General features: G+C 37.1%; 1 protein-coding gene across 5 annotated transcripts in view; it reads right to left on the bottom strand.

Annotated features, from left to right (window-relative positions):
* The window catches only part of ALCAM (activated leukocyte cell adhesion molecule), a 184,179-nt gene that overhangs the window by 65,513 nt on the left and 92,507 nt on the right, over positions 1-26,159 (bottom strand). The window contains exon 1 of one of the 5 annotated variants that reach the window (XM_081138343.1): positions 1,189-1,448. The exons of the other annotated variants lie outside the window; for them this stretch is intronic. The gene's annotated coding sequence lies outside the window, so the exon portion shown is untranslated. Of the gene's footprint in view, positions 1-1,188; positions 1,449-26,159 lie in introns of those variants that run through there. 5 annotated transcript variants of the gene reach the window in all.

Raw genomic sequence — 26,159 nt, forward strand, 5'->3', positions numbered from 1 at the left:
TCATCAATGTGTCTATCTCTCCCTTCCGCTCTCTCTCGAATCAATAAAAACACATTTAAAAAACACAAAAGGATGAAATCCTTCTATTTATGACAACATGGATGAACCTAGACATTACGCTCAGTGAAATAAGCTATATACACAGAAAGACAAATACCTACTTACAAATACAAATCTCACATATAGGTGTAACCTAAAAATAAAACAAAACAAAACAAAACAAAACAAAACAAAAAACCCCAACAACTTACAGAAACAGAGAGTAGAATGTATTTGGGGGGGGCGGGTAGTGGGGAAAATGGCAAGACATTGGTAAAAGGGTACCAACTTTAACTTATGAGATGAATAAGTTCTGAAGGCCTAATGTATAGTATTGTGACCACAATGAATAATAATGCACGGTATACTTGAAATTTGCTAAGAGTAGATCTCAAGGTTCTTATGTCCCCCTACACACAAAGGGCAAATATGTGAGGTGATAGATATGTAAATTAGCTTGAATGTGATAATTATTTCACAGTGTATGCATATATCAAAACACCATGTTGCACACCTTAAATATACTAAATATAAATAAAATTTTAAAAATATATACAATTTTTAACATTTAAAATTTTTAATAAAAATTAATATGTATATATTAATTATATATATATATATATATACACACACACACAACTTTCATCTGTCAAATGTCTCAACAGAGCTCAAAAAGTGTTAGCTATTATGTCCCCCTGGCTTTTATTAAATGGAATCAAAGAGATTATATGTCAAATGTCGTAGGAACAGAGGAGAGACTGATGAACAGATTGGAGAAGGCTTTACCCGAAAAAAAGATATTCATATTAATTTTCACGATGGGGACTTATTCAAGTGGGAAGGAACATGCAAGAAACTCCATGCAGAAGAAACGCTAGGAGCAAAAGTCAAGCTCATGCTCGGCCACCGTGGCTGACATTTAGGGCATGTGAGAGGCGGGGGGAGGAAATACAGCTGGAAAGGGAAGCTTGTGGGAGATACTCTGAAAGCCCTTAAATAATAGCTGAGCAGATTTGGACTTTATACTGTAAGGAATGAGAAGGCAATAAAAGGGCTTTGGCGTATTTTAAGGATGGCAGTGGAGTGGAGTTCTCTGGAGCAGCAGCCTGGAGGATCCCCAGCTGGAGAAGGGACAAGGGGAAGGCAAACCTGTGAGGAAGTTAAAGCGTCCGGAAGGTCATGCAATCATTGTGCAACAGGACTGGGGGATGAAGCAGAGGAAGCGTGATGAACAGGAGATGCTTCCAAAGTGCAACTGACACGAGCTTCAGCAATTTCGCTGCCTGGTGCCACCGCGAAGTTCGCATTTCCCAGCGTGGCTGAGCACACGCTCTCGTGGAGAACAGCTAACACTCAGCCCCTGGAGGAGCGCGTCGTGCACGATGTGTGAAATCACACACTCGCTGGGCAAATAAGAAAGCTGCCGTTTTGTGTTAGCTCTTTGGAAAAGCTTGAGACTAAATAAGCAGAACAGTCCAAAGCAAATATTAACTCTGGTGGCGTGAGGTGCCCGGATTTCTAAACTCAAATTGCTGATGTAACAGGCATTTTGGCTTTAACACATGCAAGCCCTTTATGGTAAACCCTACACGCTACAGAAAGAGAAAAGCCTAAAGCTGGAATATTTAAACAGTCATTAAAAATATCGGTTTTTAAAAAGACTTTGTGCTTACCAATTAGAGCTTTGATAGAGAAAGCTCAAACATGAAATGTAAAAGAAGACGACCTAAAGATTGTGCTGTTTAGTCACCACTAATTTTTCTTTTTTAGAGCCGTTTCTGAATTCTTTCAGAACTCCACAAGTGTTTCTGAAAACACACACGAGTGGATCAAGGACCTCACGCAAAGATCTGATATGAAGTACAAAGCCATTGCGCTATTATTGTCTAAACATTCCAGTTCCCAAGTGATAGTGTGACCAAAGGAATTGCCAAGCTCTATGCTGCTAACTTCAGTTACTAGTGAATTTCTGCTTTCATTTGATGCTCAATACAGGGATAGAGCGGAAAATATTACTTATATATCTTTCAAATATCTCTGTCGAAAGTTACTTGTAGCCGGGAGTTAGGAGCCGCTGGTGGTTTTTTTGTTGTTTTTTTCTTTCCCTGCTGTACAAAAGAGTAATTGAGATATCTGTGCTCAATCGATCCCACTAACCTGCACCTGCCTTGCTAATGGCCTTTCTCCTATTCACCATTCAGTTGTTTTTGTGTGCTCTCCTTAAATGCCCCAACTCCTGGAAATGATTTCCAAAATATGGCCTCAAACCCCTAAGATCAAGGACTGTCGTGTCCCCCAGGTCTTTATTATTAAAATGTCTGCTATTGATGTTATGCGGCAGGTGATAAGATATCTTGATAAAATATCAGTTTTAGAATTCATAGTTGAAAGAACACTGGCATAGGAGTCTAGAAATCTGAGGTCTTGTCTCTTCTTTACCTCTAAATCATTGTAATCTTGCCTTCCTGGGCCTCAGTTTATTCATGGATAATATGATATAAAACAGGGCTTAAATATTCTAGGACTCACATTCCCCAATATGAGAAAAGCATCCAGTTAATGCTTGGCTGGGATTTGAAGCCATATTACATTTGTGCCTGGACTGGAAAAAGCTTACCAAAAGAGAATGTTATATTTCTCATTCTATAACTTAATTTACTGTTATAGGTTCCAGTGAATATTTTAGTAACTTGACATTGAACAAACACGTTTGGGGGCTAACTCTATTATCAATTGATAAATATTTTTAGATGTAACTTGGTTTTCTTTAGACTGAGTACCAATATCATTTAAGAATTATTAAAAATTTTCATGCCCTGGAGAGTGTGGCTCAGTTGGTTGATCATTTGTCCCATCCACCGAGAGGTCACCGGTTCAATTCCCGATCAAGGGCATATGCTCGGATTGGGTTACAGGCTCCATCCTCAGTAGGGGAAATGCAGGAGGCAGCTGATCAATGTTTCTCTCTCTCTCCCTCCCTCTCCCTCTCCCTTCCTCTCTCTCTAGAATCAAGAAAACATTTATATATATATATTTAAAACATTGCCTCAGCATGTAATATGTTTTGAGTGTTGGCATGTGCCCTGTTCTATATCTCTCCAATAGTACTATCATAATAAGCTCATGAGTTAAGAAACAATGTTGCAAAAAATTCTGAACCAAGATAGAATCATTTTGTTTAAATATGGAACAAAATGAATTAATATTATTTTATCTTAATTACTTTCATTATGGATAATACAAAATTAACTACATTTCAAAATTACAGTAATATTTTATACATTCAAGATTATTTAGATGTACTTTTCTAGGTAATTCAAACATAACCCCTATGTCTCATAGGTTTTTAATTTTTAATTCTTTTACATGGAAAACATTTGTACCACATTGCATACTTTCAAAAGCAAACATTTTGTAGTATTTGAAAATGCACCTTCCCACTGCATCATCTCTTAAACCCACTATTTTTCAGGCTATAAATGAACTTTTCTGTGATAACTCAGTTATAAAGCATATTCTTTGCTATAACTCAGTGAGGATCTTGGGAACTACGAAAGCGATTAAATTTGTTTGCCAGTATACTAAACAGCCCCACCCCAACAGGACTTAGACATTTCTGGGTTTTGTTTGAAATAATTTATCTTTTCTCTCACTCTTCCTATCAGTTGTCACTCGTGCTAACAGCTCACATTTGCACAGTACTTCAGAGCCTACCAAGCACTTTCCCATGTATTGCTCGATTTTGTGATTGCCTTGCAGTCCCTTTCCAATTTGCCACCAAAGTGCCAGGCCTTTGAAAACAAGATAATCAAACTTAAAAAGAGATTCTATTTAAAGAGTAAACAGTCTCTGGGTGAGGGCCCCAAGGAGTTTCCTTCAGAATAAGGTTCAGTTCATGGGTATCAGCATTTCTTTTGGCTGCTCAGAACCTCTGTATTTCCCATGGGTTTTTGGTTGGGCTCTGGATGGTTGAGGTTGGCAGATAAGAAGCCTCTGGCTCTACGAAATGTTTCTGCCACTACTTTTATAAGGGAATGTCTAGTAATTTAGAGACATTGTACATTAGAATGCGAAATAACCTCAGAGATTATTTACTGTGGGATACCTAGCATATAACTAGAGAATTTTTAGTATTAAAGGCAGAGCTCACTTAAGGAAACAACTCTGCCGATTCTCAATCCAATATTCTCCTTATTACCACCACACCATGCATTTGTTCTAAATCACCTCGGTATTTTTAAAATATTGAGTTTTGAAGAGTCTGACACAAATGATATGAAGAAGACAATGTATTTTCAAGTGTAGGTTCTATGACATGCAATGAAGCATGTAATAGAACAACTGCCTTTCCCACTGTTCAACTGTAAATGTTATATCAGTATTTTCTCTGGAGGTTCTAAAGTTAGAGATGAAACACTTCAAAAACGGTATTATCAGGGGTAACGCTTTGTAAAGTATATGATTGTCTAACCACTATGCTGTACACCTGAATCTAATACAAAATAATCTTGACTGTAAACTGTAATGGAAAGAACCAAAAAATTTAAAAAATAAACATTCTGTCAAAAAAAGATATTGATTTTAAAAAAGTCACATGACTATCCAGCACACACACAACCTGTATCTTGAAAATACAGACTCCAAAAGGGAAAATACAAAAGCAAAGGAGAGAAGAAGGGAGACAAGAAAAAGGAAGTGGGGGGAAGGGAGGGAGGGAGGGAGGGAGGGAGGGAGGGAGGGGAACCAGGAGAAAAGTTAGTAATTCTTTGCATATTAATATTAAGGAAGTATGGCAATTTTTGCTTTTCAGTAGTTTCCTCCCATCCTAATATAAAGTATAATTAGTTTGTTATTTCAATTGCAGCTTTCTGACAGCAGGTCAAGGGAGGCTAGGCTAAATTGTTCACTTGTAAGTAATGGTGTGGCTGAAAAACTTATTACAATTCCCCCTAAATACTTCACTGTCAACTAAATACAATTAACACCAAAGATTTTGGTGTTCAAGTGAGTGACATCTGTAACTTGATATTTAATACTCTGTAGGAGTTGAATGTAGGAAGAAAATGGTTGCTTATTACAATTTTTAGTTTATGCTCTTGCTGGTCAAATAACCGCACTGAAACAGAAGGAAAATGGAGTGAGGACCTTGAGGTTATAATATTTCATTTTAATAAACATACATAATGAAATACAAGTAGTCCATTAATGTCACTTTAGAAAAGTCAGATTGTTAGCTCCTTATTAGTAACAACTTTGCACCATGTTTATACTTAACAACAGCAACAACAAAAATGAAGTACACTTTTTCCCCTTGGTCAGAAGAAATTGGCTTGAATAATTGCAGATTTGTTCTCATGGCATATTCGTGATGATTCACACACTTGGCATTGGGAGTAGAATTCTGGAGAAGAAATTCTACTGTCAATTAATGTGGAAACTGTGCTGGTAAATCAAGTATAGCATCGAAGAAATAAATTGGGAGATTTTCACTGATATGAGTCCTAAGTGAAATGTGTAATGAGGACCCTGAATAGACTGTGTGAGAAAAGCCAATCCACAGCTCACTGACTCTCTACAAATAGGCTCTGAAAACAAAGTGTTTGTTTGGTAAAGTAATTTGAAATAAGAAATGATAGCAGATACTATATTAATTTTTAAAGTAATTTTTAGGTACCAGTATTCATCAGCATAGTAATTCTAAAAATCCAATTTAAAGCAGTAGTTCTCCCTGGGGATTGCTGGAATTAAACAGAGGTGGCATAAGGAAGAATGCAGAAGAGAGGGGTAGCCATACTTGAACTCAGATCATTTGAGTAAGCTGTTCTCTCTAGAAAGCTCATCAGCTTTCCACCAGAGGATCATGAGGAAATGTGGTTCTCCCTGCCATCCTGCTAATGTTTATTCTACTTAATCATTTGCATTTAAACTTGATTGGCCAATTATAGCACACAGCTACTTTGTCACCTCCAGCAGATTTTAATTAATGAAGAAAAATTAATTGGCATGTAGAAGAAGAGACATGAATTAATTTATAGAACATATTTTTAAGGCAAAAAAAAAATTTCTTTTCTCCAGCAAGATAGAATGACTTTTTCTCTGCATGGTTGGAAATTAAAGCAGTTATAGTTATGTGAGATTTCTGGCTGGGAATTTAGGAAAGAATAAATAAAATATACCTTATCATTAGGCCCATTTACTAAACTGACAATATTATACCATGAAGAAAAATGACAAAATTTCTACATTCTTTTTTAGCTATAAATAACATTCTAATCTGATCTTTTGTCTTAAATAATTCACTTATCAATTTTTGCTCTCTTCTTGCTTAAAGGTATTTACTCTTAGAGGGCATGAGATACCTGTACATTTTTAATTATTTTCCAGCTCTCAGATATTAAAGATTTAAGATCTCCACTCTAAAAATGGTTTTGAAAATTCTACTTGGACTTTTACAGTGATTTAAACACCATTTCTATTCAACCGGTACATTTTAACTACTCCCATGAACTCAGAAGTAATTTTATTACATTATACTATTTTATTTATTGCCATTCATTTGCCTAAAGAAAGGCGAAATAAGCTATGCCCTTTCTATTGCTGAACATATATATCATTTGACTATAGATTAATACAATTCAGGAAATTCTGCAAAACATCAATATTTATATAACATATTGGAGAAACATTTTTCCTCTATTTTAGAGCAGTTTGTGATGGAACTCAACCTACAGGGAAAAAATACTAAAGGCATTGTACCATAACCCATACTGTATTCTTGTGTACAAGAATAATACAACAGAGATTTAGCAAGGTGCTATTCTAATTGTTAAGCTAAAATGTTTCTATTTGAACTTCTGTTTCACTACTGGACCTCTCTGAGCCTCTGAAAGGTTTTAAATTCCTTCTAAGTCATCAGCCTCTGCTGCAGAGCAGAGCTCCAAGCACAAAACTTCAAGGCATCAGAGAAAGTGGAGTACTAGAGTCTTCACTAATGGAGCAAAGCTAATATGTTATGTCACACTGAGCAGATGACAGCAGGAAAGATAAACACATATTATACTAATAAACAGATAATTAAAACACGACTGCAGGCTGACAAACATAACAGGCTGGTAACAAGGTTATCAAACTTAAAACAAATTGCATGGCGAGTCTTCTCTATTTAGGATTGAGGCCTGAGTCCTCAAGTTCTTAACGAAGTCTTCACACATTTAATTTTTAGAACACTTCTCACCTATGCTGAAGTTTCATATTTAATCCAGCAGGAAGTATAGGAGATTGAGGCAGAAAATGATAGAATGGGGGGGAAACTCGGAGGTTTTGTAGTCAAATGTTCTGGTTCAAACCCTAGCACCATGACTTCCCGGCAGAATAATCTTCAGTCCATTTCTCCGCCTCTCTGCCTCTCTGCTGCACAAGCTGTGCAATGGGAATAACTGCACCTATCTTTCAGCATTTAGAAGATAATGAATGTAGGACATCAGTCACCCTGGCCCATGGCAGGTGCATCACAAAGAATAGTCCAATCTCCATTTCAGACAGTAAGAGCTAAGGAAATCTGTTTGGAAACATATGAATGAGTTCAGCGACCATCTCTCCCAAATGAAAAATTGGGACATAGTCTGCCAAGTATGAATGCATTTATGGTGGCAGCAAGGCAAAATATTTGAAACTCAAAACGCCACTGCAAAACCCTAATAGGTGTTCATCATGCTATGAGGGATACAGACATCAGGAGAGCATCCAAGCACATTTATTTTTTAAAAGGAATTTCATTTAAGAACCTTTGGTGTTTTCACAAAAACCAGAGGAGGCTAACTAGAGCACAACACATTCAGAAGGTCATTTCCTCCAAAAAAAGACACCTAGATACTTGATTATACGTTCCAAGTTACTGTAAATTGCAGAGTGACAAATTCTGATACGTTTATTATATACAGATTCAAATATAAAGGCAGAGAACTTCCAGCCAGTGCCTTATCAACGGGATTGGCTGGGGAATGCTTTTCTCCCTTCTCGACCTCTATTTTGTATCTACAGGGAAATCGTTTCTTATCTTCAGCATATTCTGTGACTTTTTAAAAGCCCGTTCCTCGCCCCCCACTTTCCCAGTGAGAATGTTTCATTGTTGTTGGGAGGAAACAAATAGAAAATATCGTGGTTCTCTGGGCGTAGGTGGAAAGCAAGCACACTTGGTGTGAATTATTTTCCTTGAGATACTAGAAAACTTTCTTTTCTTTGATTCAATACAAAAATAGAATAGAGGCGTTTTTTTCTTTAGCGCCTATGAATAGTTAGAAAGAGGTACTGGGTGAAAGAGGCGATGGAACAAAACTATTCAATTCGCTTCATATTTGAGGGCTAATCTTTCCTATAGCTCCTCACTGCTCCTTCTGGCCTCTCCCTTCCTTCTGCCACACACACACACACACACACACACACACACACGCACACACACACACACGCATAATTTTATTTAATTGGACACCCAGAATATCTAACCTCCCTGAGCAGGATGAGAAGCAATCTCTTCAGAAAGGACCTCTTCTATTAATAATAAATTACCTCCCAACTTTCCCTAAAGATAGTCTTATCTACCTGAATCGCTCTGCTCTGTTAGTGCGCTTCACGTGGAGGATGTCAGAAGGCCTTGCAGAGAGCGGGGGTGAGGGCCTGCAGAGCGATGGCCGCGGTGACGGCTGCCACGTCGAACGAAACTGAAGACGGCCGGCCGGGCGCGGCTCAGCTGCTGAGCGTCAGCCCAGGATCCAGGGGATGGAGGTTCGATTCCCGGGCAGGGCACAGGCCCGGGTTGCGGGCTCCATCCCCAGTGGGGGGCGTGCAGGAGGCAGCCAGTCAGTGACTCTCTCATCGCTGATGTTTCTATCTCTCTCTCCCTCTCCCTTTCTCTCTCTGAAATCAATAAAGATATATTTTAAAAACTAAAAATAAAAAACTGAAGGCAATGAAGAGATATAAAATATATGTATCCTTTCCAGCGACTGAGGGAGACAGAAAGCTTTCTGCAAAGCCTGTTTAGGTGTCAGTGTCCAAAGTATGAACTTTCTCTGTCCTTTTGCTCCACCCTTAACCCATCTTCCTTTCTTAGGACACGCAAAATAGGCAAAGCTCTCTGCGAAGTCACCCTGCTCAGTTTCCCCCTTCACACCACAATGTCCTTCTTGTCCTGCAGTTCACACCGAAGGGGACCCTGCCTCCCCGGGCTCTGAGATCCCGCCGGCCCCAAGCTTCAAGGGCTTGCGGCACCGAAGGAAAGCAAACCGGGGCGCTAAGTTCCATCAGGCCGCTCGGCTTGCTGGCCGGGCTCTGCAGGGCCCGCAGCTCTCAGCCCAGGGCCGTTCAGGGCCAGAAGGAGTGGTGGTATTTTGGTGAAGAGGTGATGAAATAGTCAAAGCTCCCTGGCAAAAAAAACCCAAACTCCCCCAACCTGAATGAGTAGAGAGGGCGGTAGGAAAGCTTTTGAAAGAAGGAGAAAAGAAGCATTAAAGCACCAAAGAGGAGAAAGGTATCGGGGAGCAACAAAGAATAAGAGAAGAGAAACAGACGGGCATCCTAAGGGTAAAGAGAAAGCATCTTTGCCTGGCAAGTCAGCTTTGAACAATCTTTTTTTGAGAGCCATCAAACTTTTTTCTTAGGTAAATGAGTTGCTGCTTAGGCTGCAAAAAGAAAAAGAAAAGGGAAGAAGGGAGGAAGGGAGGAAGGGAGGAAGGGAGGGAGGGAGGGAGGGAGGGAGGAAGGAAGGAAGGAAGGAAGGAAGGAAGGAAGGAAGGAAGGAAGGAAGGAAGGAAGGAAGGAAGGGGGGAGGGGGGAGGGAGGCTTATTATCAAATGAGAGACCCTTTGCTACATTCTAGACTGTCAGACGAGTGATATCACATATTATTCTTCGTTCATAAAATACTAGCTAATCATTCTGATTATTAAAAAAGTGAAAGTTGATGACTTTAGAAAGAGAAAACTAATTTTACACAAAGAATAAATATCTTTTTTCTAAAGGGCCCCAGTCCTCACAGAGCCGTCTTCATTGGCCCTTCTTTCCAGTATGCAATTGGTAAAGGAAACATAGTTTCATTCTACCATAGGGGAAATAAACAGGAAACTCTTAAATGGTTTTAATACATAGGGGTATTTTAAACACATCGTCTTTAGTAGACAAAACAATCTTGGGATCAAATGCTGGCTCCATCATTTATGAGCTGCGAGCTTGAGAAATTAGTTAAACACCCAAACCTCAATTTCCTTGTGTGTAAACGGGATAATGACGGCCTTTGTTTCTTTGGGTTGTTTTGAGGCCGACATGAGTTAATTCAAATTACCACAGTGGAGTTTGATACATCAGACTATTTTATTGCTGCTGTAGCAAACTGCCAAAAACACAGTGGCTAAAAAATAAGAATTTATTATTTTACAGTTCCTGGAGATCAGAAGTCTGACATTGGTCTCACTGAACTAGTCAAGGTTTTTGCAGGGTTATTTTTCTTTCTGGAAGTTCTGGGGAGAATCCATCTGCCTTTTCCAGCTTCTGGGAGCCGTGTGCAGTGCAGCCCTTGTCTTGTGCCCCTCTTTCTCCACCTGCAAAGCCAGCAACATTGCATCTCTCTTTTTCTCACGGCTGCAGGGAAGCTTTGAAGGACTCATGTACTTAGGTTGGGCCACCTTGATGATCCACGATGGTCTCCCCATTTTAGGGTTCTTAACTTTAATCACATCTGCAAAGTTCCTTTACCAACCAGGTAAAGTGCCATATTCCTGGGCTCTGGGGAATAGAATGAGGGCATCCAAGGGTCGGGGGTCATTCTGCTTACCACAGCCTGGTACGTGAGAATGTGCTCCGTAAATGTTATTATTTCATTACGATCATCATTATTATTTTATTGATATGAGTATGGGCATGCACCTACAGACTCTTATGACTTAGCTGTTATTGAGTGACCCCGTTCTCCAAAACACATTTACACTGCCTTTTTCTCAGATGAGGAATTAGAGACCGAGAGATTTAAAATGATTCGCACAAGGCCATTCAGCCAGTCAAGGCTGATTTTGTATAGTTCATCATTCCTCAACTGACACATTGTTATCCCATAGTGCAGTGCTGAGAACACTAATCTGAAATGTATACTTAATATTTATACTGAATTTAAAGTTTAATTTGCATAGAACCTCAAAACTATCAAACTAAGTTACTTAATTTGCATAATCAAAAACATTGAAACATTTTTTCTGCTTTATATAGAAACACTCTTAAAATGTATTAGGCAGAATGCTAATAATTGCTAAACTTCACTGAAGTCAGGTTAAAATTTAGATTTAGAAAAAGTGAATTTTTAGAGAACAAATATTATATCTCTGTGCTATATTTTTTCTTGTTTGCTTTTTCTTATATTTTCTTTCCTTTCCTTTTTTTTTGTTCCCATAGTTCTGAATGACTACCCTTGTTCAGTAGACAGAATCAACAACTTAAGAAGAGAACATTTCTTTTCTAATTTATGATAGCATCACATCACTAACCTATTATTCCATTTTTCTTCTGCAACTTTCCATGTTGATTCAAACAGGCTATACACCAAAACTGTTTGAAATATGCTGGGTTACAATTTGAAAATAAACACTGCTAGAGGGAAATAAGCACAGGCTAATGATACCTTACAAATCTAACATAAGCCAATAGTTCTATTTTGGTCAACTAAATACTTTACATAGACAAATCCAGACAAAACTATCTTCCTATTTTTAATACATTTAAATCAAATTATGATAAGGCATTTAATGGCTATATCTCTTATTCCTCCAATAAACTTATGAACATCTTCACTTTTTATTTGTTCCCCCAGGCTAACTTTTCAAATTTCTAGACATTTGACTCATAGCAGTATTAAGCTTACTTGAATGAGAAACATTGGTAGAAAGGTTCTATTAATATCTTAATAAATCATTCCTAATTATCACTCCTTTTTTTACTTCTGCTCTTTTTTTCTTTAGGATGTCATGGAAAGAGAACAACTGGGATTATAGGACCAAAAGCCAATTTAGTAATGAATTTAACTATTTGAAATATGCATAGATGATAGAATTTCTGGTTTACATGTGACTAATGAATGGCAAGTATATTTTTCGACAGCGTTCTAGCCATGTTTGATACACTCCTCAGGGCAGTGTTATACCCTTTAATATACAAGTGTTTGAGTATAAATACAAGTGTACATGATGCTCAAAGTATGCATTATTCTGTTACAAGTGGCTCTTCTTTGGAGAATTCTTCCCCTATTAATTTATATTCCAATTACAGGTTAACATTAGATAAAAAGTGCAGATATTGAAAATTCATTTTTCATTTATGGGAGCCTATGAAGGGTCAAAGAGAATGGCTATTCAAAAAGGTTGGTGTCAAGAACGTTCAAAATTTACTGAGTTCAGTTCAATAAACAATGAAGAAAAAACATTCCAATAGAAGTATATTTTTAATTTTACATGGAGAGAACATTTAGAAACCACAATCCTAAATCCTAATCTATACTTTTCTTCTCAACCATTACTCACAAATGAGAGAGAGAGAGAGAGAGAGAGAGAGAGAGAGAGAGAGAGAGAGAGAGAAATATTTTAAATAATAGAAAAACAGGAAATAAAGAATCACAGGACACAAGTGTGCACTTTGGAAAGAACAATACTTCTACTCCTTTTTCAAAGGTACTACTGGCTAAGAGGACTCAGTATCACAGAGTAAACCTAGACAGATATCTTTATTTACCGAATTCTTTCATTAAGTGTTAAAATTATTTTATCCCGCACGGTCACTTGACATCACTCTTCTAGTATCAGGCATCAGCTGAATGTTTGCGAAAGGGTAAGAGGGCAGAAGAGGCGCAAACATTTGGTATTTAGAAAATGTGAGATAATAAAAGCTTGACTGCAATGCCTAAATACTGAAGGTCCTTGCAACCTAGAAACTCTAAATCAAGAAAAATTTTAGGAAAGAGACCACTTGCAGCCTATGGTATAATATATTTTTGAGTCCATTTTTCCAGACTCCTAAGTTACTTGCTAGGGAAACAGAGTATCTTAAAATCCACACAGGAATCAGATCAGAGTGTGGACTAACAGCAGTGGTACTAATTCCACTTCTAGAGTGTTATTGGCACAGTGACTGGAATGTGAAAAACACACAGGTGAAAATCACTAAATTGGTGACCTGGCCGAATGAGTTTAAGTGATGTATGGGAAAAAAAAAAATCCAGATACAGTTTTTTACAGTAATAAGTCTTTTCTCTATGCCAACCCAGACTTCAGAGAATGTAGTTTATATTCTGTTCAATAAAATAGATTGAATTATGACTAAAGGCAGCATAAATGTGTATATTTATACTGACACCTCTTTCGTGTATTTTTTTCCCTGGGAATAAAATGTTCTAGAAGAGAAATTTCTCAAGATGATTAGACTATACCCATTTAATTATAAAATTACACTGAATTAACAAAATATGTTTGACACTTTGATTGCAATTTTTCTAAACTGCATCGAACACTCCACTGATTTATCCATTAAACTTGGTAATATGTTGGGCACAATCTGTCCTATTTTTGATGATATGAGGGTGAAAACTATTGTCCTGCCTTCAAGAGAATGAATTCCCTTAGGAAATACTACGTTGTTTGAGTGTGTTGGACCATCCATTAAATGCCTTTTGGATTGCTGTGCTGTTCTAGATTCTGATTCTTCAACCTCCTTCATCACTGTCGACCATCACTTCTTCAGTGTGTCTGGTTGAATGATTTTCACTTCCTCTCCTTGCTACTTCTAACATAACATAAATGACATAAATGAAATCGGACAATTGAGATTTAAAATCCGGCAGTCTTAATTTTTCACGTAAGAAACTAAATCAGTATACTCTTTTTGTTTTCTTTTTCCTATTACCTAAGTCCTGGCAGCATTTCCTCCTCTTTGCTAAAGGACAGATATGGAACTAGTTCTGGATGAACGGCATTGTAAAAACTGCCAAAATCTGACTTATGAACAAATATGGTATACATGGATTTGTGGGGTGTGGTTTTGTGTGTTTTTTTTTACCTTAAATCATCAGAATATAATATGTCCTTGGATATGAAAAAAGGGGTATTTATTGATATCACAAGAGAGCTTGTTAGAAATAAATAGTTCAGCTCCACCCCCACCCCCACCCAAGACCTACTGAATCAGAATTTTCACAATATCCCCACATGGTCTTTATGCACATTAGATTTCAGATGCACTGATTCTGAACATAATACTCTCCAACAAAAGGACCTCCTGATGGACTTTCATTACTACCACCTGAGAAATCAGGATTTTCTTTCTTTGGATCTAGGTTTTTTCCTTTAACATTCTTCATTCAACCTACACGGATTGTCTTCTTCATATAACATAACTTTAGCAAAAATTTTATCTTTGTAAAAAGAGAAACACCAAAAAAACCTGGGTTTAAATAAGTTTGTTGCAGATAAATAGATACATTATCCAACTCAATTTAGATCCATAAATCATGGGTTTTTAAATTCTTAAGGAACATTATAAATCATCAGGTTCAATCTAATCCCTTCATTTTTCAGAAGAGAAAATTAAAGTCCAGAGAGGTGACTTGGTTTTCCACATTAATCAAGTGTTAACATGCTGTCTTAACTACAGGCTCTCACATTGACCTACAGGTATTCAATTCTTTCTTTTTTTAAAACTTTGTTTTTTGTTGAAATTCACACACTCACCCTTTTTCCACGTGTTAGTGTCAAAGCTGTTCAATGGGTTTATTCTTCCTTAGATTCCTCTCTGAACATCTTTTTCAAGATTTGTAGTTAGGTTTCCATTTATTTATGCCTCAGTTTGTTCCATTTTTGCTGTCAGGGCTGTGTCTAAATTAAAGCTTTATTAATTTTTCATTGTTGTTCTTCTGGCCTCCATTTTTGCCTGGATTGACCTTTCCATTCAGATTGGTGACACTCTGTGCAAGGTCTTTGAATTTCACTGGCTCAATCTATGAACTCTTGAACTAGCAATTTTATCTTTCCCTATTACATCATTAGCTCTCCTAAAGTGGTCTTGTTACCATAAGTCTTTAGTTTCATCTCTCAGATTAGGAAAAAATCTCAACTCCACCTCCCTTTCTAATCCCACACTTAACTCATATGAATAAGTACTAACGTGTCACAGCGAAGGCACGATGGTAGGAGATTATGATTTCTGGTGAAAGAAAAAGGAAGGGCTCTTCTGTTTCCAGTTTCCCTTTCTTGCATGCTATAGCTCTTGGATTGTTTGTCTTCTTTGCATTGCTTTTCTCTCATTCCTCCCGTGTAGCTAATAGGGGAATGTGGGACAGAAACACTTCATTTCCTTCAACCAGGAAAAAGGGAAAGGGAGTCGACCCCGCAAGTTAGATTTTAGCCTAGGCCTTATGTGAGACATACACTGCGTTAGATGAAAGTTCAGCCAGCTAGCCAAACGCATAGGGGTTTAAGTTTAAAGCCTAATTAGCAACAAAAAGTGTTAATTTACCTGGAATCTCCCTTGGGCATAGCTCTCTATGAGGATCGGGGATATGGACACGCTAGAACAGAGTAAGAGAAGTCTTTCTTATTGAAAATGCCTATGGACCTGGACAATTTTGTATGGTTAGATTTTTTTTAAAAAAATAGCTGTGCTATCAGAGAAATGCATGGATGGTTTCTTCGTTGCTAGTGGGAGTGGGGTTCTTGCGGTATCGCTGTAATAAGCATTTCTGGAGGCCCCCAGGAAGAATGAGTGATCTTTATTTGCATGGAATTACATCCTTGGGTTTCCAAAGTCCCACTTCCCTTAATCTAGTCCTGGAAAAGAAGCAGCTGGGGATTCAGCGAGCTAGAAGCAAAGCTAGTGTCCAGAGTTTCCGTTCCATGGTGGAGCTGGGTCCGGCGTAGCATCAGGCTAGTTGCAGCCCATTAGTCCGTCGTGTGGGGTCCACATGGACATGAGCCCTGTGGGCGAATGTAGGAGCATGAGAGCCCCTGCAAGCCAGGAGCCAAGCTTGAGCAAGCAAGAGCACAAGAGAGTGAACTCCTTTGTTTAGGAGATTAGTTATCTCAAATCTTCCCCTGCTTGCAGTGGCCACACCTACTCCGGCCAAAGACCTGTTCCCAGGTGTGACTGACAGACACCTACCTTTCCTACTTCACCCAGACTTTACTGGGCATGCGTCTAAACTCAGCTTCCTCGCAAAGCTGCACAAATGACTATAACATTTGGCCTTCCCTTTGCTCCTTTCCTGTTAATTTATAACTGGGTTAATTACGACGATATCAGTGATTCCGCCTCTAAAATTTATGACATTTGAATCTTAGCTTGTTTCCCCAAATGAAAACTTCCCTTTTTATAGGTGATATAGATAAAACTCTTGCAAAACTAGGCAAAAATTCTCTTCCTTCACTAGTAACCTATTTTGAATCTTAGCCTAGCACAGCAACTAAATAAATAAATATGTCTTGTACTCTGCTCAGAGAGATAGCACAAGAATAATTCACTGTTAAAAATAACCTAATTTTTAGTGTAAGTGTTTATTTTCAAAATATAATTCATCCATTTTCAAGTTAGACCTCATGCTAACCAATTTAAAAATTAATGTTGAAAGATAAATGGGAGCTATTTCCTGAAGCAAGTTTTCCATCCATATTTTTAGGAATGACTTTGGATTGGTTAACTGTCAAAAGCTGACCTTCCTAAATGTCCCATATCTAGTGAATTAATTTAACTGTATGTATATGCATCCTGTTCTGGGGTAAATTACATAGTAAACAACCAGTGCAATTACAACAGATGCTTGCTTGCTAAAATGCATAAGATGAGAATTCAGAATTACAAAGAATACATTATCCCTTTATTAAAAGCAAATGCTAATTCCCCCTAACATGAACTTTGCCAAGCAATTTGAGCTCTTTCTACTCCCCTCCTGACCTTAAAGAATTACTAAGTTACAGTTAAGTATAATATAAAGCACAATTGAAGTTTGTTGAATACCCATTTGGAAGGAAGAGCATATATTAGGCTTTATAAATTGATATAATAGTCTTATTGAGAGAATAGCAATTTATGTGAAAATTCACTAAGTGCCACAACATCTGAAATAGCTGAGTACAGTAAGCATCCACTATGAATGAAAGCATTTTTAAAAATCAAGCTGAGATTTAGAAGTACCTATCAAGATATTAAAACCTTTATTCAGTAAATTGTGCTGATGTCTCTCCCAGTAGGACCATGGTAATGACAGGATGCTGTTTTACAATTTGTTTGACAGGAAGCACAGGAGGGTCAAAGCTTTCATCTATAAACATGAAATTTAGAAGGTTCCAATTTGCTACAACTAGATTAACTCATTAATGCTTTATTGAAAGTTATTGAAACAACTGTTGATGCAAAAAGTTTTGTAGGCAATAACTTCCTAGCAAGAAATCTGATCTTACTGTTATTTTGGCAGCTGATAACCCACAAAAATTCAGATTTTAAGAATTATCCTTTTTGGTAAATTGACAGAGCTTCTGCTATTCTTGTCTTTACAAGCTATTAATTAATATTTATCATTAGACTACTCAGTGATAAATACTAGGTTCAAAATATGAAATAGCTTCTTTGAGGTAAAAATAATATGTTGGCAATTTCATATTGTTTAACCTAAAGCCAAGGTTAGTAGATTAATACCATGGTTATCATTCAATAACCCAATTGGTTAATCTGTACTACATATTTATTGAATGAATGGATGAATGAATGAATGAACGAACGAACAGTGGATATTTGACATAACTCTTTCCCCTATCAATCTGCTTACAGAAGTAATGCTTAAATCCAAGTTTCTGGATTAAACCATATTGACTTTATGTGTTTTCTGCCTTCTAGGAAGCAAAGAAGCAGGTGGGTTTCTTCTACATTTTTAATGATATGCAATGGTCTTACCCTTACTTTTCTCTTTTCTTTCTCTTTTGTCTCTGTCTCTCTCTCTGTCTCTGTCCCTCTCGCTCTCAATGTAGTACTGTCTGGTGTCTCAAAAATAAACTAGATTATCTATTTGAGTTCCTTTCAGGACTGTAACCCCATGATTTTTTTCAAATATATATCAATGGAGTACTCAAGGCAAAACACAAGGGCATTTTCTGACCAGGAGCAGTCTGTGTGTGAGCAGTGCTCATGCCAGCAATTTGGACGTACCAACCACAGGCATCTTTTCACTCTGCATTAGAGATGCAAAATTTGGTTTTGCCAAAATATCTTTTATTTTTATCTCCATCTGTAAAGCAGAGTTTTTTTTTTTTATAACTCAAGATTTGATAGTTAATAATTGGACAATGATTTTAAAAGGTTTTATATTTTAATTTTAAGCCAACACTTATGGGATATTCAGTAAATATTGAGAATGTTTTGAGACTTCTACTGTTTTCCAAAGAAATCCTTCCTGATAATAAGTTTGTTTATGGGCTTAGTGAAAAGTATTTGCTTTCCTAAGGTGTGAGCATGTACCGGTTCACTAGCTTCCCAGTTGTTTCTCTGGCTGAGCAAAGCTTTCATTTTGGTAGCACGTATCCACGACAGCTGTTTATTCCACATGTCTCCATTGAAAGCATATTAACCTGAGCCCCTGTGGATAACTGTGATCATGTACAAATGCCTTTGGATGTTAATGATTTCTCTTCTCCCTTCTCTCTTGTTATCTTGACCTAGATATTACTATGTACTAATATATTTAGGTCTTCACGATACTGATAACACCCAGAAAGACATCCACATTGATTTTGGTTAAGAAAGCTTAAGTTTTAGTAAACAATATATAACTTATCAAATAGATATTTTTTCTCTCTATGGGGTATGTATTAATATTGATTAGTAATAACAATGTGGATCACTGACCTTTGTTCATTGGGAATCATTCAGATTTAATATTTTTTTCCTTGATACCTGAGTGTGACAATCATATAAGATGCCATTTGGATAAAGCTTGTGAAGGGAAACATCACCAATATCCTGATTATACATATTTTTTACTTGGTTTCCCAGTGATATATAATGAAAGTAATTCATCCAGCAGAGCAAAACCCAGCAATAGTTGCTCTCTAACGTTCCTATCTGTACAACGTCAACATTTTCTTACATGGTTGATTTTCTGATATATAATATGAACTTGACATAAGATGGTTATATTTGTCTAGTTTTATTTCCTATGAAATTGCTTCTGACCAAGAGGGTTTTCTGCTTATTTCCAATATTGTATGTAAAATATTGGAGCTAGAGGAATCATTTCACTGACTCTCTAATTTGAGAAATAAAGAAAAAAATGATAAAGGAACACTGAAACTTGTTTAATTACACATAGCTTATTACAATGCACTTGTAACTTAACTGGGTTTTCTAAAACCCCAGGAGAAACTCTCACAGTCAGAATATAGCAATCTATAAATCTGATTAAAAAAAAGTTCATTATTTCATGTGGTTCTCTTCCCCCCCTTCGATCCCAGTGTAACCTGTGGTCACGTGTTCTATAACACACATTTCTTGTTGGAACTTCAGGGTATTTTGTTCTTCTGCTACTCTCCTCTCTCTGAGTGCTCCTCCTTCCCGGCCTGCCGGCACGTCCAGGTTACACCAGCTGCGGCCCTCGTGGGGGGACCTCTCTCTCTGTGCATCTGGCCTGACCCGGCTCCTGTGGTTCAGACCCACACGTGCAACTGCTCACAAGTCCTCTCCACCTGCATGTTGCACAGACATCTTAAACTCTATATAGCCCAACCTGAACTCTTTTTCTATTCTCCCGCCTTATCATCCATAAGCTGCTTCTCTTTGTTTTCTACTTGGTTACTAATTCAGCAATCTATACAGGCAACCAAATCGGGCACTTGGATGTCACTCTAGATTTCTCTCCCATCCTCAATTTCCCACAAATAATTAATCACAAAGTCCTCCAGCATCTTGTATTGATATCTGTTATCTGTCTGCTCCTCTCCTTCCCCGTTCTACCACAGCTCATTGTAATGCTTAACACATAGGATTAGCGCCGTAAATATTTATTGATGAATGAACAGAACAAGAACCAGCCAGTGAATGATGACTACGACGGTTTCTTGCCTCATTTAGCTCATTCCAGCAAATGGAGAGAAACAAATAAAGAAATATTTATATGGTGCATGCTGTATTCCAAGAGAGACCATATATGAGAGGTACTTTACCTGAGCGGGGCTCAAGGAAGTCTTTCTGAAGAATGAAAACCTAGGTAATGAAGACATTTACTCACTCATTTATAATCTATTTAGTTTTCTACTAATATCTTTAGATGGAGTAGCAGGAGAAAATTGGATCAGGACAAAGGGAAATTCAGTGATTTCCACAGAGACCTGTTTGGCTTTTTTACTTCCCAGGTCGCTATGACTGCTTAGATGCTCTTGGGTACAATTTTTACTAAAGGACCTATGATCTCTGTTTTACAAAATTAATGGCCTACAGAGACTAACTTGGCCCCAAATTTTTAGCCACAAATCATGAAACATGAAGCTTCAATTACCTAGCAGATTACATTGTTCTATACACTTTTATATGAATTCAAATGAATCTTATGTTTTAATAAAAAGTGTAAGCTATATAAACATACTTATAAAGCTGTAGGATTATATTCAGTCATAGCCTTCTTTAGGGTATGCTCCAGTTCTGGGCTGGTCTTAGCCATGTGGTGATATTCAATACGAACAGGCTCTTCTAGTGGCCTGTACTAGATTCATTTGTTCTGAAATGGAAAAACTATGCACTAATTATAATAATAATAAGAATGATTCAACTTTTCATAATACATTCTCTATAAAAAAATTCTTGAGAATTTAGAAACTTTCTTCTTTTATAGTATGAATTAATATTAGTAGGAAATGATCAAGATTCAAGCCTTATTTCTTGGCTCTTTTTAAAAATTTGTTTCCCATTAAACTTTCTTTTCAGGACTAACTAGTCTACAATTATGAAACCTATAAAATAATAGCCTTATTTATTCTCTAATTACCAGATATGATGCAGTAGATAGTGAAGAAGCCAACACATTTAATTATCATCTTGAAGTTAAACATGCAAATTATCTTTAATGAATTGGTCAAACAGCTGAAATAACACCTTTATCGTTTTATAAAGAAAAGGCTAAGAAATATCTAAACAACTGACAGAGAGAGAACATAGCTTTATTTTTTATCATCAAGAAAACCTCTCATCCCTATATTTGTGCTACTCTATGATTTCATTCACTTCGAGAAATTTGTGGGGAAATTAAATAAACAAAAATATTCCCCTAGTTGGTCCCTTTTGGTGAAGGTACCCTTTTAAAATCTGTATTTAGTCTGGACTACTTGCAGACTTAGTCTTCCTGAAAGAGATAAGAAAAACCTGCTAGCTCAGAACTGCACACTACCTTTCATTCTCATTTCACTTATTTCTAAGTCCTTTTAAGGACTAACATTACATTTTAACTCAGTGACCTATAAGCTATGCTATGAATTTTCCATTCTTCAGAAAGAAAGGTAGAGCCATCACTTCTATCTGTGAAAAATGAAATTCCAGTGGCTTCCCAGACTGGAAATATGAATAGCATTAAGCTATACATCACCTAACTCCATGCTGGTCCCCCATGCAATCAGAGTGTAACATCAAAAAGTAAATATGGGCGATAGTTGTGGATGGGTTCAGTTTTGGTTTGGAAAAACAAAATATTTTTATATGTCTTATATAAGTATCAAGTCTGATGGCATTTGCTTTATTAGCCCCATTAAGCAACCTGAGTGCACCAATTTTCTCTTAGATTTATGGTTAAAAAATACAATTCACTTTCCACTATCATGGCTGCCAATGGTTCCTGTTCTTGTAAACAGTGTTAGAAAACAAATTCAAAACTTCTTATGTCCCAAGGCTGTGCTACTCCTAGCCTCTCTGGGGGTCAACAGATAGGGCAATGAGAAGAGTTATGCACTGTCACACCCTGAATGAAATCTCATCAATCAGACAACAGGATTTCACTCTCTGGTGCCTTCTTTCCACCAGAGTGGAAACAAAGGAAAGAATCCCCAAACGAGCAATTCTGTTGACTTCTGTGTAAGATCAGGGGAACAAATGACAGTGCTTCTATCTCTAGCAAGCACTTTCCGACATGAATAAATTGTTCCCAGAAAATAAATTTTATGTGAAATTTTATTTCATAAGCACAAGAGGTTCAAAGTAACGGCACATAGAAGTTTTAAAAATCTAAAGTCAAATTTTATTCTATGTGGAGAGAAGTTCTTACAAGGTCTTTTTTGCTGCATGTTAGCTTAGTAGGCCCCTTCAGCAACCCCAGATGACTACCATGCTGAAACCATGTTTGGGGGGATCTGGATCCGAGCTCTATGATTTTCTCTTAAGTCAGTGGCTTAGAATTCTGCTCCCTTCTCCAGCCATCTCTGAAGACCTCCTTCAAAGACTTCACAGTGCACACCACGCACATACACACACACTCTAGCAATAATAACTTAAAAAAAACTCTGACTAGACCAACAATTTGAGACCAATGAATGAATAAACTTTTAAATTATTCTTCCTTCACTGTGTTTTTTCCAGATATCATTATTTGCTAACAGATTCTGCCAAAATGTGTATGTTCATATTGTTAGGCTGGGTAGTAAGGAATGTACAGATGCTATGAATAAAAGCTGGCCTTCTATTTCAATTGTATCTGGTACAGGGTAGGAGTAGCCACAACTGAGTGAAATCCCCATAAGTACACAATCTGGTCAAAAGCTTTGCAGATATAGACATTAGGCGTGATTGGATTTGGGGGACTGATACACACCATCTAAGTTCATAAGGAATGGCTATTTCATCCAAATACAAAGATACAGGTAATTGCAAAATATATTGTATGAAAGAAAGACTCACTGTGCTAAGAGTAAGTATAAGAAACCTGCAATGACTTATATCAGATAAAGCATTTCATAATGATAAAAGAATTAGTTAAGAAGAAGATATAGCAATCATAAATATATGTGGACATAATAACAGAGCTTCAAAGTTCATGAAGAAAAAATGCATAGAATTAAAGAAAGAAAGAAATGATTCTACAACCATAGTTGGAGATTTTAAACATCTTATCAGAAATGGATAGAACAACTAGACACAAAAAACTGTAAAGGTGTAGATAATCTAAACAACACTGTCAACTGCTTTGACCTAATTGATATTTATATACTACCACATCAAGCAAATGCAAAATATACCACCTTTTCCAGTACACATAGTCGATATGCCAAGATAGATGTATGTTGGGCCATAAAACAAGTCTCAAATGTAAAATGATTAAAATAATAAAAAATGTGTTTTCTAACCACTAAGGAATTAATTTAGAATCGATCACAAGATACCTAAGAAAAAAATATTTGTTACTTAAAGTGCTAAGCTTTAGTTATTTATGAAATATACTTATGAAGAAAATAACCTTCCCACGCAATATATATGATGTGTTTTCTAGTATATTCAAGTGTTACAGATCTTAAGAGTAGAAAGAACTCAGAGGTAAGCAAAAGGCTGTGGTCTTACCTCTAAGTAATAAAATATTTATATATGTGGCCAATGAGCTAGTTAGTGATATATCAAAATTTGCATATTTTTGTTTTAAGATTTTAAAAGGGATACAAATGCAAAAAATAATTATGAAATTCAGTATCTATTTTTGCCGCATTTCCCAAAACACTTCAATTTTGCAGTCTTTGGTAGTCAGTATTTTTCACTGATTGCTCCTATTTGTAAATCTATTTGTTAATAGTCAGTCAACCTTGAAAAGAAAACTGTTAAATATGTATAATATATTGCACAAAGGGGATTTCACAATTTAAAATACAGTAACTGAACAATTTGCAACCTGATCAACAACCATAAAAATTTTAATTCAATTCTTTAAGTGCAAATGGCAGAAAGCTTTAAGAAAATTTTAATAGTTAAAGCACTAAACGTTTATTTTCATTAGACTTATATAATCGAACATTAATTTTGTGTTGTTTTAATTTTTGAAACATTTATCTTTTAAAATCTAATTAGAGAAGAAAATTTCACTCATTATGTATTTATTAATTTGAGAAGTATTGCGAGGCATTATGCCAAGAGTCAGGGATACAATCATATTCTTTGCTCTAGTATAGTTTATATTCCAGTGGGGAAGTGAGAAAGTAAATTAGAATACAAAAATAGCTAACTAATTGTAACAGTGCTACAAAAGTGAAGTAAATGATAACACCAAAGCATGTAGTAGATACCCTCAAGTGACAGAAAATGAAACTGAGCTTTGCAGGATGGGTCAAAGTTAACCAGCCAATGGAAAGGGTTTTGGGTAGAGGGAGGAATAAGTGAGGCTGTGAACCAGGGAGGGGGAAACGTGTTGGAAGGACCCAAGAAGAAGCCTGTCAACGGAACACAGAGGAGAGGAAGTATGGTCTCCAGGTAAGGTCGTTAGGTTTACCTGAGCTTAGTAGATCAAGTAGAGAATTTTTTTCCCCTGGATGCAAACGAAAGAGCCATTTGAAGCATTTCAGACAGGGGATTTAAAATGTAAAGGAAGAGTAGATATTCTGATTTGGAGAGTGAAAGACAGTAAATAATGGTTTCCAGGTTTCTAGCTTAAGCCACTAAATGGATGGTGATGTTACTTGTACTTGCTGAGATGGGAAAGATAAAAAAGGTAGACCTCTGTGGAAGAACGATAGAGTACTTGTTGGGACGTACATTAAATTGTAGTGGAGGGTAGTGTAAGACATTCAGAGGAAGAATCTGGGTACACAGCTCAAGGCAGAAGTGGGCACCAGAGAAGGGTTTTCGTCTCAGTTTGAGGGTCATCAGCACACAGGTGACAGTGGGAGCCAGGGCTGTGAAGAGGACATTTAGAGAGAGAAGAGGACTGGTACAGGGACACGCAGCTCGAGGAATTCCAGCATTTGCAGGTTAGGTAAATGGGAGCGAGCCAGCAAAGGAAAGCCAGGGGCAGGGCAGCAATGAGGGTTGTGTTGTGTGGCAGCAAGAAAAGAGCGTCTGGAGGAAGGAATCATCCATAGCTGGTAATACACCTAGGCCAGGGGTCCAATGAAGACTCACAAGTCCCACTGCATCAGTAATACAGGCCGCTGCGGATCTTAGGAGGAGTCATTCTTTGTGAGGGGTTGAAGCTTGAAGGAAAGTTAGACCTTGAGGAGAAATGACAGGTAGGAAATGAAATGGAAACACTGATTGGAGGCGGCTATTTATAAGAAGTTTGGCAATAAAAGGGGAGGAAGGAGAAAGTTGCATTTAGAAAAGCAGAGGAAAGTAGGGAAAGGAAAAAGCACTCCTTAAGATGGGAGGATTCTGAGCATGGTGATGATGGCAAGGATCCGGTTCAGAGGGAGAGATTCCAGACACCGGAGAGTGGAAAGTTCCTGAGGAACTGGGAGCAGCTATGACAGGGATGAGTTAAGTTTTAAGAGTTCGTCCAATAATCAGAGGCAGCATCTTGGAAGAGGCTTTCTCTTAAATTACTCAGATAATCTGATATTTTGCTGAGCACGAAATTTATAAGGTCGTTACATTCGATGCTGAAAACTTTACTGCCAAATTTTGTGTTTGTGTGAGATTAAGTCTTCCGTATTTAAAACTTATGTCCTGGCTAATGAAAAGTTATAGATGTGTTTTATCTACTCAGCAAACACCATTTTAAAGGGAAATGCTAACTTAACCAGCAAATTAGTTTCAAGCAAGTACACAACTGAAACAGACGAACAGAAAACATATTGCAACGTAGTGTTTTATTTCTGTAGATTTACCTGAGTGATTTCTCCTCAGAGCTACCAGAATGATTTTTAAATCTTATTTTAAATTTTGCTACTAAATAAGCCAGCCTCACTTGAAGGATATTATATAGTGTTATTTGTACCATTTTAAAATGTATTCATTGAGGAAGTTATGTACTCAAAAACTTCCACATTAATAGACTTTTCTTGATGGCTTAACTCAAAATTCAGGCTCCAGAACAAACCACCCTCACATACTGACAATGGAAGCAAACACCTTCAAGGATAAAATAGATCAGAAAGTGA

This window comes from Miniopterus schreibersii (assembly GCF_964146895.1).
Source record: "Miniopterus schreibersii genome assembly, chromosome: 5".
Taxonomy (NCBI): Eukaryota; Metazoa; Chordata; class Mammalia; order Chiroptera; family Miniopteridae; genus Miniopterus; species Miniopterus schreibersii.